Genomic DNA, 17889 nt, shown 5'->3' on the forward strand with positions numbered 1-17889 from the left:
GAAGCCCTAATTATGGGCTGCTGAGTGTCATAGATGTGCAAGCACATCTTCCATCTCCTGGGGGAAAATAAGCTTCTTGGGGACTGTGGTGTATTTATTTTAGCATTTGGAGACCTACCAGCCACCAAACATCATCGAATAGGGGAGTAAATGAACCATGTGTGACTCAGAAGGCTTTGGAGTCCCTGCAATGTGCAGACCTCCAGGAAGCTTCCTGTTCTCTTCTTCCTCTCACAGTCCCTATTGGCTCCCACTCTGCCAGCAGTTTCTGCTGCGACCGGAGCACCTGGACGCTGTTCTATTCTCACAGTCTCTGCTTCAGTTTCACCAGCTTTAAGTACTTTCCTGCCGTGGGCGTTTTGATCATCTCTTGACCATTTTAAAATTGGCACCTCTCTGGCCCATTCTCAGGCAATGACTGATCCCCCAAACCTGTTTTTTTTTTTTTTTCTCCATTTTAGAGGATGATTAGAGCCTGGAGGGCCCTGAAACTATGCGACCTTCAGTCCGGTATGAAGAAGGGAAATGAGTCACCAAGGCTCAGGGTGAGAGGTTTGTGAGGCAGAAACTTAAACAGAAATATGCCAGTTTTCAGCAATGAGCAATCAATTTATGAACCTTTCTGGCAGGCAGGAGAGAAAGCAGCGAGAGTGCCTCATATTTTAAAGAATAAAAACCTATGAAATATGAAAAAACTAATTGATGGAGAGGATTTTATATACATGGATATCCACTCCTAACAGTGAATAGAGCAATGAACCAAGAAGGAAAGGATAATGGAAATGTAGACACGCACGGAGCATCAGCAATCATCTGGTTCCATACACCTGTCCTTGGCAGGCCCTTATTTTACAGAAAAAAAAAACTGAGACCAGGACAAGTCAAGTGAGGGCCCCAGTTCAGAAGGAAATGTACCTGGGGGGGTGATAGTTTATGATCTTGACTGTGGTCATGGTGTCAATGTCCAGACATATGTCTAAACCTACTTTAAATGTGCACAGTTTATCGTATGACAAGTGTGCCTTAATAAAACTGTTTTTTTTTTAAGTGCAGGCAAAACAGAAATGTTTTCAGGAGAAGAAACACTACTGCAGTGTAATCTTGAAAAATCCAGAATGTGAGGCATGTGCTTCAATGAATTAGTGGGAAAAACAAAGAGGGAAGGAACATCCATAGATGGAAAGAGAGGAGAGGACACATCTATCAAATGCAATCCATAGATCTGTTTGCATTCAGGTTCAAACAACTCAACTGTAAAATAACTTTTATGAGGGAGTTTCCTGGTGGCCTAGTGGTTAAGGATCCAACATGGTCACTGCTGTGGCTTGGGTTGGATCACTGGCCTGGGAACTTCCATATACTGTGGGTGTGACCAAAAATTTAAAAAAAAAATTTTTAAAGTATAGTTGATTTACTATGTTGTGTCAATATCTGCTGTACAGCAAAGTGACCCAGTCATACACACACACACACACACACACACACACACATTCTTTTTTTCATATTATCTTTCATCATGTTCTATCACAAATGATTGGATATAGTTTCCTGCGCTGTACAGGATATAGATTGCCTATCTGTTCTCAATGTAATAGTTTTCATCTACTAACTCCCAGCAGCCATACAAAAAAATGTTTTAATATATAAAGCAAAATAAGATTTATGATAATATTGGGATGATATCTGATAAGATTAAGGGATTAACTTTTTATTTCATGCTGCACCCTCAGCATATGAAAGTTCCCAGGCTAGGGGTCAAACTGGAGCTGCAGCTGCCAGCCTTTGCCACAGTCACAGTGACTCAGGATCCAAACCACATCTGTGACTTACACCACAGCTCATGGAAATGCCAGATCCTTAACACACTGAGTGAGGCCAGGGATCGAACCTGCATCCTCATGGATATTAGTCAGGTTTGTAACCTGCTGAGGCACAATGAGAACTCCAGGATTAACTTTTTTGGGGGTGGGTGGGGTTGGAGTTTATATTCTTTAAGGTGAGATATTTTTTAAGGTGTTTCTTTTTTGGATGTATAGGCAACTATTAAGAGATGAAATGTTAAGATGTCTGTTATTGGCTTCAAAAGAATCTAGTGGAGGGAGGTGTTTGAAATCTTAAGAAATGATAGAGATTTTTGGTGTGAAAATGGAATTCTGGGTACTTTTAAAAGAATCTCTGTATTTTCAAGATGCATGATCAAATATCTACAGATGGGAGGAGGTGATTTCTGGGATTTGCTTCCAAATAGATTGGGCAGTAGGGAGTTGGTGGGGATACAGATGGTGCTCATCCTGGAGGCTGATAATGGGTGTGTAGAGGTGCCATCAGGAGGGCCCCTCTACTTTGGTATATCCATTTTATATTCTTTAAATTATAAAGCTTAAAAAATGTTATGAAATTAATGATTCAAGTCTGGATTATGAATTGGTATTAACCCATCACTTGAATGGTTAATGCGGAACTGGGCCAGGTCACACACAGATAACCATCTGGAAAGGGAGAATGGCCCCTGTTCTTAGCACTGCATGAGACGCTGAAAAGTAAGACATATACAGAACATCCAAGAAAGCTATCAAAAATAAAAACAAAAACAGGGAATTCCCATTGTGGCTCAGTGGTAACAAACCCGACTAGTATCCATGAGGATGCAGTTGATCCCTGGTCTCACTCAGTGGGTTAGGGAATCGGTGTTGCCATGAGCTAGGGTGTAGGCCAGCAACTGTAGCTCCAATTCAACCCCTAGCCTGGAGCATCCATATGCCATGGGAGTGGCCCTAAAAAACAAAAACAAAACACCAGTGTCCCTGAAGATGGACTAGAGCCACAGAACTTCCATGATCATCAGAGGCCTTCACGCACTGATATTTAAAATGAAATAAATGTGCTGTATTAAAAATGAATAAGACACCACCTAAATATGAAGCAAAAGTTATAAATACTTTGTTTTTGCCTTTCTACCTAAATTAAGGGTAGACAGTTTTCTCCAAAAAACTCATTGAAATTTGGATTTTCCAGTTCTGCATCACATCCTGCTTCAGGCTGCTCTCAAACAAAAACAATAACAAACAAACAAAAAAAACTACCATACCTCCAATAGGCCCTTCTAGGTCTGCAGAATGAAGGTCATCATTTTTTTTCTTTGGCTTGATTTTCAGTGTTTGTGTCTCCTTTGTCAATATGTTTATCTTCCTCACTTTCAAACTGCATTTCCTGTCCAGAAACACTACATCAAGTGTTATATTTAGCCTTTTCCATAGAATTCCTCCTGCTGCAGCAGGAAACAAAGCCCTGTTAAGTGGAGGGCGGGATCGCAGGGTCAAGGTGTTTCCTGGATAACAGCTCCACCAGTCTCTGTTCAGACCTCCCCCCACACCCTAGCCACCCCCCCATGTCAGAACATGTCAGTCACTAGCAAATGAACTAATTCCTTGGGAGAGTTTCTGCCTCCTGGTATCAGGGGAAATGGATTTTGTTGACCCCCATTCATATTCTTATAGACCACGCATCTAGACAGCATGTCACCTGTGTAAGTAATCTTTCTCCGTCCAACTCCTTTGCTAGTCACTACTCTTTATCACCTGTTCATTTTGCTCATTGCTCCAGAGGGAGGATTTCTCTCTGCCTCTTGAGTACAGACTTAGATGATCAGTAGATGCAGTGGTCGGGTTGATGGTGAACAAAATATCAGCTTGGTTACTAACAAAACTTTCACACCTGTTCTTCTAACCCCAGATCCAAGTCATGGAAAGCCCATGTGGGGAAGGAAGAACATGGGTTTGCAAGCATACCCTCTTGGCCAAGATCGTGTCTCTCCCTGGTCAGGGGCAGAGAGGGAAGAAGGGAGGCTGGTACTTCAGTGCTTGGAGCCTTGGAATAGATCAGATCCTCCCAGTGAAGAGTGTGGACCAATGGCGGTCACCCATGAATCAAGGAACCCATGGAGGCGTGAGTGAGGGACAAGACACTCACGGAGTCATCACCTCATAAGAACTAGGGGTGGGTATGTGCGTTCCTTTCTAGCAGATGGATGTGTACTGGGGTTGGGGAGGGGGGGAGCAGAGGGGGTTCAGGCTAAAGGAATGCAAAAGAGAACACCAGGCATCAAGCTTTCTGTCCTGGGGATTGCAAGCATAAAGAAGGGTGGAGACCAAGAAGTGGCTTGTGTTGGATGAGTAATTTATCATTTTAATCAACTGACTAAGTGATGGCCATTCATGTTATAGCTTAGCTGAGTCTACATCTAAACAGACCCTGAATGGTGAAATGGATGCTTAGTGGAATTATTTTTTGAACACAGAGCCTGATGAGGAAAAGGAAACCCACATTTCTTGGTCAGGACCTATGAGCAAAACTGGATAACCAATTCTGTGATGACCTTGGCAGTAAGCTGATACATACAGGAAATGACATGGTTTTGAGAAAACTCTGAAGTTAAATGTTCATGGTCTCATTCCAACAAAGGGGACTACATAACAGAAGAGGCAAGTAAAGAGCTTATATACTGTAATTGTTGTCATTATGTCTAAAATTAGATGAGACCAAATGTGTAAATTTCAATGTTTATAGGAGTTAGAAAATATCTGGAATGAGTCCTTGCAAGCAAGAAAGGTGTCAACTTTTGCTTACAATTATATTCCTGATACCTAGGTGAGTGCCTGGTACATGACAGACACTGTGCAATCACTTGTTGAGTGAAAGAAAGAATGAATGAATGAATGTCAAGTTAGTAGGTGTTGAGAGAATATATACTGTTGGGTAGGGAGTTAGTATTTGGTTTTATCAAAGGATTTTCTGCTCTCTAAGAGAACAAGGAAGCTAAAGAATTTTGGTTACAGAGGTTAAAACAAGATACAAGAACCAAACAAGTTAGTCTGAGCTTAGAGAAACTGGTTACTTACTGAGGTCAGAAAGAGACAGAGAATAGGTTTCCAGGCTTGGTGATGTGAGGTAATATGCTCCCTGGTCCTGCTTAGCAGGGGGCATTGAGGTTAAGAAGTTTCATCTGCTTCTCACCTTAAAAAAACAAGATTTCTGGCTGGAAAAAATTCAGAAACACTCCTGGGCTTCAGCTTCTGGACCAGGTGGGGGAACAAGGACTGGATTTAGCCTCCTACTTGAAACAACAACTGAAGAAAATGTGTGTTTTCAAGACATTAGGTATCAGGCACTGAAGGACCGTGATCCCTGAGAGGGAAAAACAAGAAAAATTTGCCCGAATTTCTGGAGCACCTGGAGAGCCTGAATAGAACTCCACAAACTCCCTATGTTGACTGATTAGAACAGGTAGTCCAGGAAAGCCAAAGTGACTGAGTTCCCAGGGCAGAGGACTGAAGATCTGGGAGCTGCACACAAACAGCTTGTAATCTGCAGGGGAATCCCTCAAGTCTTCCTTCACATGCATGTAAGAAAATTACCTGCAGTCAGGGAAAGGGTCCCCCCAAAGGATTAGCAAGAACAATCCCCTAAGCTCACCCAGGGCCAAAGCAGAAAACCTCATAATACATGGAGCACCACAGAGAACTCAAGAGAGGTTTTCCTGTCATGAAACAAAATTATCACCAGACTAAACATTACTAATCTCACCCAGAAAAGTTTAAAAGCAAGATATAGAGGAGTTCCCATTGTGGCTAAGCAGTAATGAGCCCAACTAGTATCCATGAGGATGTGGATTTGATCCCTGGCCTTGCTCAGTGGGTTAAGTATCTGGCATTGCTGTGAGCTGTGGTTTAGGTCACAGATGTGGTTCAGATCCTCCACTGTTGTGGCTGTGGCATAGGCCAGCAGCTGCAGCTCCGATTCAACCCCTAGCTTGGGAAATTCCATATGCCATGGGTGTGGCCCTAAAAAGATGAAAAAAAAATTTTAATTAAAAAAAGAAAAGTTATTATAACTATATCCTATATGCTTGAGAGCCCAGAGGAAAGCCTGAACATGATAGAGACATGGAAGACAGAAAAAGACCCAAATCAAACTTCTAGAAATGAAAACTTCAATCCCTAAGATTAAAAAGACACTGGATAGTGTTAACAGATGATTAGACATCATAGAAAAAAAGATTAGTGAACATGAAGATATAGCAATAGAAATTATCCAAAATGAACAGAGGAAAAAATAAATAGAGGGTCAATGAACACTGGGGCAACCTGAAGCAACCTAATATATTTTTTCATGGAGTCCCAAAGGGAGCAGGGCACAGAAAAAAAATCATTTGAAGAAATGTTGGCCAAAAAAATTTCTAAATTTGATAAAAACTATAAACATACAAATCTAAGATGTACCACAGATTCCAAACTAAAGAAATATGAAGACAATCACACCAAAGCATATCATGATAGAATACAGATAAATAAATAATTTAAAAACCTACCATGGAAGAAATAGGACATATTATGTACAGAAAAGCAAAGAATAAAAGATGTTTCAAGCAAGGAAAGCTAGAAGACAGTGGAGCAAATGTATGAATATAAAATTGTCATCTTAGAATTTTATATCCAAAGAATATACTTAGAAAACAAAGGTGAAATGAAAACTTCTCTAGACCTATAGAAGCTGAAAAAAATTCATCACCAGTAAACTTACACTGCAAGAAATGATCAAGTGCTTCCTTTAGGCAGAAGGAAAGTGATACCAGATGGAAACCAGGGATCTATCAAAGGAAAGAGGAGCACTGGAAATGGTAACCACATGGATAAATATAACAATTTGTTCTTATCATCTTAATCTCTTTAAAGGATGAATGTTTAAAGCACTGGCAATAACAACATATTGTGGACATTTTAACATAGGTAAAAATAAAAATGTATAGCACCAATAGCACAAGAGCTAGGAGGGGTGAATAGATGCATACTATTGTAAGTTTATGTCCTAAAGGTACATAAAGTGGTATGTATGAAGTGGTGTGATATCCACCAGAAGGTAGATCATAATAGGCTAAATCATAAAGCAACCACCATAACAATGCAACGAAGAGTTATAGCTAATAAATCAATGAAGGAGATAAAATGCAATTATTTTTAAGGAGTTCCCATTATGGTTCAGCAGATTAAGAACCTGACATAGCATCTGTAAAGATGCAGGTTCGATTCCTGGCCTTGCTCAGCGGGTTAAGGATCTGGCATTGTGGCAAGCTGTAGTGTATCTCACAGAGACACCTCAGATCCAGCATTTCTGTGGCTGTGGTACAGGTCTACAGTTGCAACTATGATTTGATCTCTAGCCTGGGAACTTCCATGTGCTACAGGTGTAGTCATAAAAAGAAAAAAAATGCAGTTATTTAAAAATGTTCAACAGCGTTCTCTTGTAGCTCAGCAGGTTAAGGATCTGGTGTTGTCAGTGCAGTGGCTTGAGCCACTGCTGTGATATAGGTTTGATTCCTGGCCTGAAAACCTTTGCCTGCCATTAGCATAGCCAAACAAACAAACAAATAAAGCAGAGGAATTTTTTTTTTAATGTTCAACTAATCCAAAGGAAAGCAGAAGATGAGAACAAAGAACAAATGGGAAAAATAGAAAACATATGGCAAGATAGTAGATTTAAACCCAACAATGGTAAGAGGCAGATTATACATACATGGTCTAAATATCTCAATTAAAATATGGAGACTTTCAGGAGTTCTCACTGGGGCACAGTGGGTTAATAATACAGCTGATCTCTCTGGGGCGCCAGTTGGATTCCTGGCCCAGGTGCAGTGGGTTAAGGATTGGGCATTGCTGCAGCTGTGGTGTGGGTTGAATTTGTGCAGCTTGGATTTGATTCCTGGCCTGGGAACTTCCATACGCTTCAGAAGTGGCCAAAAAAGAAAGAAAAGATGGAGACTTGCTGGTTGGATAAAAGATATTAAAAACAAACAAACAAACAAAAAAACCAAGACTCAACAGTATTCTGCATCCCAAAAGAAAGATGTTCTATAACTTTTTATCCCACAACGTTCTGATGGCATTGGAACAAATGTCCCCTTACCTTGCTGGTCTCAGATACTTCTCCACCCAGTGAGCCTCCAATCCCAAAAGCTTTTATTCCACAACACTTGGCTTTGAGTCTCTCCTTCCTCCATGACTCCTCAGTACTCACCCACTCGACTCAGACTTCATTTTAGGCAATTGCGCTTTGCCCAACCAGCTCCTGTCCATTGACAATTTGGCCACCAACCCACCTTCCTTCTGTGCTACTCTTAGGCACACAAGCCATGACAGGTATGTGAAGATCTAGGGGGTCGGAGCATTGTGATGTGGGACTGAGACTTGTTTAGGTTTATCTATCAATCTACTCCTTGGGGCGAGGGCTGCATCAGATGGGTACTGTGTTAGCAAGAGCTAAGGAAGATTACCACATGTGACCATGAGCCCACTTTTATAACTTCCTAAAAATGCACCCTCAGCACATGCACCAGGTCTAATAGATGCCCCTCAACAACTGCAGGCTCTGCCCATTGGGTTCCTGCCAAGTTTTAAGAATCCCTCAATCCTCATTTCTCCCCAACAGTACTCTCTCCAGTTGGTTTGTATTAAACAGTCTCTGACATAAACAAAAACACCACCTCCACCACCTCTACTGGTGCCACCAGCAGTAGAAGCAAAGGACAGTGATTGACTGCCTGGGCCACCCCACTCTCTGTCATCTGTCGCTCTACCTTTGAATGCTGCCTAATGCCTGTTGCCATGAACCTCCTCTCAATACCTATCCCATTTTCATCATGTCTAAAGTCCTTCTCAAGTTGTAATGAACCTCCTCAAAAGGACGGATGCCTAGGCTGAGGTGGCCACAACACCTTGGACTGTTTGATTGTGATCTCTGAGAATAATTATCTTGGAGAAAACTGAAAACAACAACCACGTACCACCTTGTCTTTTACACATTCACATCAGTGTTTTTTTCTCCCTAAGAGCATAAGAAGCCATATTTACCAACAACTATATGTGTTCTAGGAGAATGGAAAGGGCTGGGTCACATTGGGCTCTTCCTTATGTCTGTCCCTGTACTTCACTAAATAATAAACAACATCTATCTTTTTTTTTCCTTTTTCTTTTTTGCTTTTTGGGGCCACAGTCCCAGCACATGGAGGTTCCCAGGCTAGGGGTCGAATCAGAGGTATAGCTGCCGGCCTACACCATAGCTGTAGAAATGCAGTATCTGAGCCTCATCTGTGACCTCCACCACAGCTCAGGGCAATGCTGGATCCTTAACCCATTGAGTGAGGTCAAGGATCGAACCTGCAACCACATGGTTGATAGTTGGATTCATTTCCACTATGCTATGGTGGGAACTCCAACAACATCTATCTTAATGTCGAGCTGAAGCCATGACTAGCACACATAAAGGGCTTGGCCATGTTTATCCTTTCTTCAGCCTCAGTGTAGGCTGTGGTTCTATTCATCTTTGAGTTGTTCAAAACAGAAAAGAATCCAAGCAATAGTTTGCCTACTCTAGAAGTTCAATAAGTAGTGTTAACTTTGAAAAGTAATTCTTAGAAGAAAATGTTGTATTACCATCTGAGTGAGGGAATGAGAGAGGGCAAAGGAAGAAAGGAGGAAGAAATGATTTTGTCCAAGAATTTTTTGTCTTCCTAACGATGCATAATGTAGAAGAGGTGCCCACACTCCACCGATAAGTGCTGTAAGGTCAACCAAGGAGAAATGCACCAATGAGAGATGGAACAGAGTTCATTCATAATTTATGTGTTAGGCAGTCCACCAGTAGAAGACAGAAGCCTAACTGACTCCAAGTGCTTGAGCAAAACCTCTGTTGGGTTTAAATAATCAAAAAGCAGAGATCATCACACTGGATTAAAAACTGAGATCCACCTGGATGTTGTCTATAAGAGATAAAAAACAACACAAGCTGAAGACACAAAGAGATGGAAAATGAAAAGATGGAAGAAGATATCCAAAACAGTCTCCCTAAGAAGTTCAAGTAGGTATATTCATATTACACACAAGACTAGAATACAAGGTGTATTTCTAGAGATATAAATGAATATTTTATAACAATAAAAGGGTCAATACATCAGGAAATAGCATAATTACAAATGTCTACATACTGAAAAACAGAACTCTAAAATATGTGAGGCCAAAATGGAAAGACTTGAAGTCCTGAAAAACCAGTTTCCCAATGGTAGTTGAATATTTCGATATCCCTCTCAATAACTGATAGTAAAACTAGATATAAAATCAACAGAGATATAGAAGAGTTAATCAACACTATCAACCAATTTGCTCTGACATATACAGAGCACTCTGTTCAAGAGCATGTGGAACATTCTATAGGAAAGACCATGTGTTACGCCATAAAACAAGTCCCAATATATTTAAGCAGATTGATTACATAAAGTACATTCTATGACTACAATGGAATTAAACTGGAAATCAACAAAAGGAAGAAATATTGGAAATCCCATGATATTTGGAAATTTAAAAACACACCTCTAAATAATCCGTGGGTCAAAGAAGAAATCCCAAAGGATGTTAGAAAAGATACTGAGCTGAATGTAAATGAAAACAGAACATATAAAAATATGTGGGATGCAAATAAAGCAGTGCTTAAATGGATATTTAGACTATTAAATGATTATAACAGAAAAAGAAGAAAGCTCTCAAATCAATAACATAAGGTTCCACATGAAGAAAACAGAAAAAGAAGACCAGGAGTTCCCATCATGGCTCAGTGGTTAACAAATCCGACCAGGAACCATGAGGTTGCGGGTTCTATCCCTGGCCTTGCTCAGTCGGTTAAGGATCTGGCATTGCCATGAGCTGTGGTGTAGGTCGCAGATGCGGCTCAGATCCTGTATTGCTGTGGCTCTGGCATAGGCCGGTGGCTATAGCTCCAATTAGACCCCTAGACTGGGAACCTCCATATGCTGCAGGAGTGGCCTTGGAAAAGGCAAAAAGACAAAAAAAAAAACAAAAAAAAAACCCAAAAAACAAAAAACCAGACAAAGACATTGTAAGTAAAGAAAACTACAAACCAATATATCCCTAATGTACACAGATGCAGTGATCTCTAGCAAGATACTAACAAACTGAATCCAGAAACATAACGAAAAGGATGATGTACCATGACAAAGTGGGATATACCCCAGGAATACGAGGTTGGTTTAATATCTGAAAAACAATGACTATTAATATATTATTAATATATAGTCTATATTAATAAAATAAAGGCCAAAACAACATGATTATCTCAATAGATTCAGGAAAAACATGTGGCAAAATCCAACACCCACTTGTGATTAAAAACTCTCAAAGTATTTGGAATAGGAAGGCTCTTCTACAATCAGATAAAGGACTTCTGAGAAAAACTCACTGCTAACATCATACTTACTGGTGAGAAAGTGAATACTTTTACCCTAAATCAAGAACAAGGCAGCAATGTCTGCTCTATCACTTCTTTTTAACACTGTGCTGGAAGTTTTAGACAGCAAAATAGGTGAAAACAAAAGAACAAGAAAAATTAAACTCAGCCAATTTGGAAAGGCATAAATAATCTGTATTCTCAGAACACAACATCTGCTACATAGGAAACACCAGAGAATCCATGCAAAATTAATAAGAAAAAAATAAACAAACTTGGCAAGATTGTCTGATATGAGATGAGATCCATACTAAATAATTATCAATTGTTTTTTTCATATGCTAGAAATGAGAAAATGCAAAAATGAAATTAAGAAAACAACTCCATATATAATAGCATCACAGATAGTCAAATACTTGGGGATAGATTAACAAAAGAAGTAAAAGACTCATAAACTGAAAATTACAAAACATTGTTGAGAAATAGTAAAGGTGTAAGTAAATGGAGAGATCGTCCAGGCTCATGGATTTGAAGTCTTAATATTTTTAGATGGAAATTCTCCCCCAACTGATGTATAAAACTAACACAACCCCTATCAAACTCCCAGTAAGCTTTTCTATAAAAATTAACAACCTGATTAAAAAAGAAAACTATCTGAAAATGCAAAAGACTTAGTGTAGCTGAAATAGGATTTCAAAAGAAGAACTTACATTACTTAATTTAAAACATACTATAAAACCACACTAATCAAAACAGTGTGGTATTAACACAAGGCCAGACATATAGGTCAGTAGCAGAGAATTAAGTGTTCAGAAATAGTTCATCACTTTTACAATTCACTGATTTTCTAAAAAGATTCCAGACAATTCAATTCAATGATGAAAGGATAATTCTATTTTTTTCTTATTGAAATATAGTTGAAGTACAAAGGAATGTTAGTTTCAGGTGTACTACATAGTGATCTGACATTTGCATACATTATGAAATGATCACCATGATAGATCTAGTAACCATCTGTTCTCAGACAAAATTATTACAATATTATTAACTATATTCAAAAAGGGTCTACTTTCAACAGTGTTGCTGGGACAATTAGATATCTGTGTGCCAGAAAAAAAAGAACTTAGACCTTGGTCTCATAGTATAAGCAAACAAACAAACAAAATTAAGCCAATGGATCATAGACATAACTGTAAAAGCTAACACTATTGAACTCATAGAAGAAAACAGGAAAAAACTCATTGTAACCCCAGACTGGGCTACACATTTTTGCAAATGATACCAAAAGCAAGATCTATAAGAGAAAGATACTGATAAACTGAACTTCAAAATTTAAAACATTTGTGCTTCAAAAGATACTATTAAGAAAATGAAGAGACAAGCCAGAGACTAAGAGAATATATTTGCAAATCATAGACTTCATAAAGGGACTTATATCCAAACTATATAAAGAACTTTCTGCAGAGCTCCCATTGTGGCGCAGTGGAAACAAATCCGACTAGGAACAACGAGGTTGCGGGTTTGATCCCTGGCCTTGCTCACTGGGTTGAGGATTTGGCATTGTGGTGAGCTGTGGTGTAGGTCGAAGATGTGGCTCGGATTTGGCATTGCTGTGGCTGTGGTGTAGGTCAGCCACTGTAGCTCCGATTAGACCCCTAGCCTGGGAACCTCCATATGCTGCTGGTGCGGCCCTAAAAAGACAAAAAACAAACAAACAAAAAAAGAAATTTCTGCATATGTTGACAAAAAAACAAAGAATACAATATAAAAAGAGTGAAAAATTTGAATAGACATTTCCCCAATGAATTTGTATAAATGACTAATAACATTGTTACTTATTAGAGAAATGCAAATTAAAACTACAATGTGATACCACTAAACACTCACTAGGATGGTTATAATAAAAAAGACAAAACCAAGTATGACAAGGATGTGGAGAAACTGCAGTCCTCATACGCTGCCAATGGCATTTAAAATGGTGCAGCCACTTTGGAAAACAGTCTGACATTTTCTTAGGAAGTGAAACTTACCGCTTGATCCAGCAATTCCACGCCTAGGAAACCACCCAAAAGAAAAGAAAACACATGCCCACACGAAGATATATATGCAGATGTTCAGAGCAGTGTTATCCACGGCAACCAAAAACTAGGAACAATCCGAATGTCCATCAATTGATGAATAGATAAACAAAATGTGCCACATGCATGCAATAGAATATTCAGCAATAAAAAGGAAAAAAACACTGATACATCCTATGACATAGATAAACCTCGCAAACACTGATAAAATTTTAGACTGAGAGAAGCCGGACACAGAAGGCTAATTATTATATGATTTCATTTGTATTAAATGCCCAGAAAAAGGCAAATTTGTAGAAGTACAAAGCAGATTAGCAGTTGCCAATTATCTCAATTAACTGCAAATGGGCATGAGGGAACTTTTTGGGCTAATGGGAAGGTTCTAAAACTGGATTGTGGTGATCATCACACAACTCCATAAATTTGTTAAAAATCACTGAATTATACACTTACTTGAGTGAGTTTAAGGGTCTATAGATGATGCTTAGACAAAATGGTTTAAAAGCTTGAAAACATGAAATAAAGAGATCTAAAATCCAACCACAATCCAGTTGGCTCTACTTTCCCATGAAACGTTTCTGCTGCTGAAGTTAAGTTAGAATTTGGAATGACTACGCAAATTGAATTAATAGATCTCCAGGAAGATGGCTTTTAGGTACATAATGATATTTAAAAAATAAACATTCAGGGAATGTTGTTGTCTCTATAGCAATTCACTCTTTGCTATGCCTTCTTTAGTGCAAGCTGCTACCCTTCTCGGGGGGTATTACTGCTCAAAATAAGTAGTAATTAATTAAGAGCTCTGCTCCTGTGCTAGAAGCAAGCAGAAGGGCAACGAAAGCCAAACAGATGTCCCCAAAATGAGTTTGGTTCTTCTAGCAAGTTTCCTAATTACCACTGATACAAACATGTGCCATGGGTTGGAAAATACTTACTTCCTGTCAAGAAGAGCAGTGAAATAATTGGCCAGAAAAAAGAAAAACCCTTTAATTCTTATGTACTGGCAGTTGAAATGTGTAAGTATAAAATTAGCTCATGCACTGAATCAACTTTGATCATCATAACCATGTGGGGAGGAGGATGATTGCTTGGTAGGGATGGTTTAAAGAAGAATTTGGGTTGAGTTGGAGGTGTATGTGCCCGTGGATTTGCCTTATCAGATATTAAGACATTTTGAAACAATAGTAAATTGGCATTGTGCTAGGTGAATAGACCAAAGAAACCAGAGAGCCAGAATCAGAGCCACATAATATTTTATCACATTATAATGAAAAACAATACCTTTTGTTACATTGAAATACCATAATTGTTGGAAACAATTGAAAGCAGATTCAGCAGACTTTTTCTGTAAATGTCCAGATAGTAAATATTTTCTGCTTTGTAGACCACATTCATCTCTGTCCCTTCTCCTCCTCCTCCTCTTCCTCTTTCATCATCTTTGACAAACTTTTAAAAATGTAAAAACCATTCTTAGATCAGGTTCTTATAAAAAACAGACTGTGGATAAGGGCCATAGTCTGCCAACCGATCTATAATATTGGAGAAGATAATTTCAATCCACTTATATAACAAAGACTTAGTAATCACAAAATGGTCTACAAACAAGTCATTAAGAATACACAGTCCAACACAAAGATGAATAAATGATGTGCAACAGGAAATTGAACAGCTAGTAAACATACAAAAACAAGCTCTTGCATGGAAAGTGAGAAATACAAATTAATACATAATTTTTTTTTTTTTTTTTTTTTGTCTTTTTGCCATTTCTCGGGCCGTTCCCACAGCATATGTTTTTCCTGGGTTAGGGGTAGAATCGGAGCTGTAGCCACCAGCCTACGCCAGAGCCACAGAAACTCCAGATCTGAGCCACGTCTTCTACCAACACCATAGCTCACAGCAACGTCGGATCCTTAACCCCCTGAGCAAGGCCAGGGATCGAACCTGTAAGCTCATGGTTCCTAGTCGGATTCGTTAACCACTGAGCCACAACAGGAACTCCATACATAATGTTTTGAGATAACATTGTACACCCTTCAGTTTGCTAAAAAAAAAATGTTAAAAAGTCTAAGTGTTTAGAAAGATGCAGATCAACTGAAATTCTTATACTGCTGGTGGAGTATAAATTGGTTCAACCACTTTGGAGAGTAATTTTGCACTATAAATAAATTTGAAAATGCACACACCCTGTAACTCAACCCCATGAAGAGTGCTAAGGAAAAAAATGGAAACCAATTAATGTCCATCAGACAGAAAATGGATAATGAATTGTGGCATAATTATACATGTTTTCAGCAGCAAAAATGTGAAACCATCAAAATATCCAATGGCAGTATAAGATATGGTGTGTTTTCCAAATGGAAAACTATACAGCAGTAGGTGAAAAAAACCAATGAACTATAACTACACTCATCAGTTGGAATGAACCTCAGAAATGCCAACAGAAAACAGTCTTGGAAGAATCCACATAACTTGACGGGTTGTTTTGCATGTGATTTAAACACATTCAAAATGAAACAATACACTGTTCAGAATTACATGTATTACGGCAAACTATAAAGAAATGTAAGGAAACAATCAGCAGTCCACTTGAGGAAGCGGTTACTTCTCACAGGGTCAGGGGAGTGAATTTTGGGAGGGGCACACACTTCAGAAGTATTAACCGTGATGTACTGTTGGGTGGTGGACATATAGGCATTGGTTTTTATTATTATTGCTATTATTATGTATACCCTGTATATAACATATATGGTGTCCTTATAATATATTTAATAAATTTAAAACAAAAAAAATACACAACAGAAAGAAAAATACAGTACGAAACCATTTATGTAAATTTGGAAAACAGAAACCAAGAGTGAATTTTGTTTCTGAATATACACAGGTAGGAAAAGCAAAAATAAATGCCCCATAAGGATACTCAACTAATATAAAAAGCAGTGAGTTTCTCTGGAGGAGAATGGTGAGGGTGGAGGGGATGGCTTAGGAAAGATTACAAACTGTGATCTGTAACTTTCTATTTAAAACAAAATATTACTATTTGTTAGCTCTGAGTGTGGAGACCATAGGAGTTAGGCATCAGGTTGTTGGATTTAGCGCAAAGGGAGAAAAAACCCAGGATATTCAGTTCAACTGAATTTCAGATAAACAATAATTTTTTAGTACAGATGATTTTTAATACACCTATGTTCCATCAGGGCAGCCTGGGTTTTATCTGGCAAGCCCAGTTATATTAATCTGTATCTGAAATATAAGAATGTGTTTGACTAGCTCCTGTGCGTTATGAAGAATTTGGCAGTAATTACGTATTTAGTACGCACAGAATGAAGGGAAGAAATTACAGAGTAATCCTACTGCCTGTTATCTTCAAGGCTTCTGAAAAGGTCCATTTTCTCTGATGACTTAGCTCCAAAAACTGGTGTTACCTCTCATTTAAAAACGATGAGAGAGTTACAGTTGTGCCTCAGTGGGTTAAGAACCTGACTAGTGTCCATGAGGAGGCAGGTTTGATCCCTGGCCTTGCAGTGGGTTAAGGATCTGGTGTTGCTGTGAGCTGTAGTGTCAGTCGCAGATGTGGCTTGGATCTGGCATTGCTGTGGCTGTGGCGTAGGCTGGCAGCTGCAACTCAGATTCAACCCTAGTCTGGGAACTTCCATATGCTACAGGTGTGGCCCTAAAAGAAAAAGATTATTATTGAAAGTTCCCTGGTAGTCTAGAGGTTACGGACCTGGTATTGCCACTGCTATGGCTCAGGTCCGATCCCTGGCCTAGGGAACTTCTGCATGTTACAGGTTTGGCCAAAAAAAAAAAAAAAAAAAAAGATAATTACCACTTATTACATGCTATGCTCTTGACTTGCATCATCCCATTTGATCTCCTTAACCACCCAGTCCTGGGATTATGGTTCTTAGGTTTCTTATCGTTGCTGGTACTTCCCCAAAGCTCAGAAATTTGCCAGGATCACACAGCCAGTGAGGGGTTGCAAATCCACTGGTCCTCCCACCTGATCTCCTCAAAACATAAACACACACACACACCCCAATCTCCTCCCAGGCCTCCAGGGCTCTTCTTTCCTGGAGTCCCCCATGACTGTGTATTTGGGTCCTCCTGTGGCAGGGAGCCCTGGACAGTCTGGACCGTTACCTCCCTACCTTCCTGGGTTGCACCCCCTACATGGCCCAGCTCTAAGCCTCTGGCACCTGGTGTGAGTGGAGAGAGGCCACTTGGTCGGTACATATTTGTTAGTTGACCCGTCAGCATTTTCCCCGAGGGCATTCTGGAAGGCAGCAGTTGACTGGGCCACTTCCACCAGTTCCACTTGAAACCCAAAGTTCTTGCCTCCCAGTTTCCACGTTCCAGTGCTCTGATCCATCCCAGTCAGATGGGAGCACGCCTGAGACCTGAAGCCTCGGAGGGGACACCGTGCCTGGCAGCCCAGAGACAATGCTCTTGAGTACTTCAGAACAAACAGCCTGAGCCCATGGCCATGATGAATTTTTAAAGTGCCCCAACACAAACCTTTTTG

The sequence above is a fragment of the Sus scrofa genome, chromosome 3 (genome assembly GCF_054392235.1).
Source record: "Sus scrofa isolate SSC_HxYL_T2T_F1_AM1 chromosome 3, Sscrofa_HxYL_maternal_Yorkshire_Landrace_v2.0, whole genome shotgun sequence".
NCBI classification, from domain to species: Eukaryota; Metazoa; Chordata; class Mammalia; order Artiodactyla; family Suidae; genus Sus; species Sus scrofa.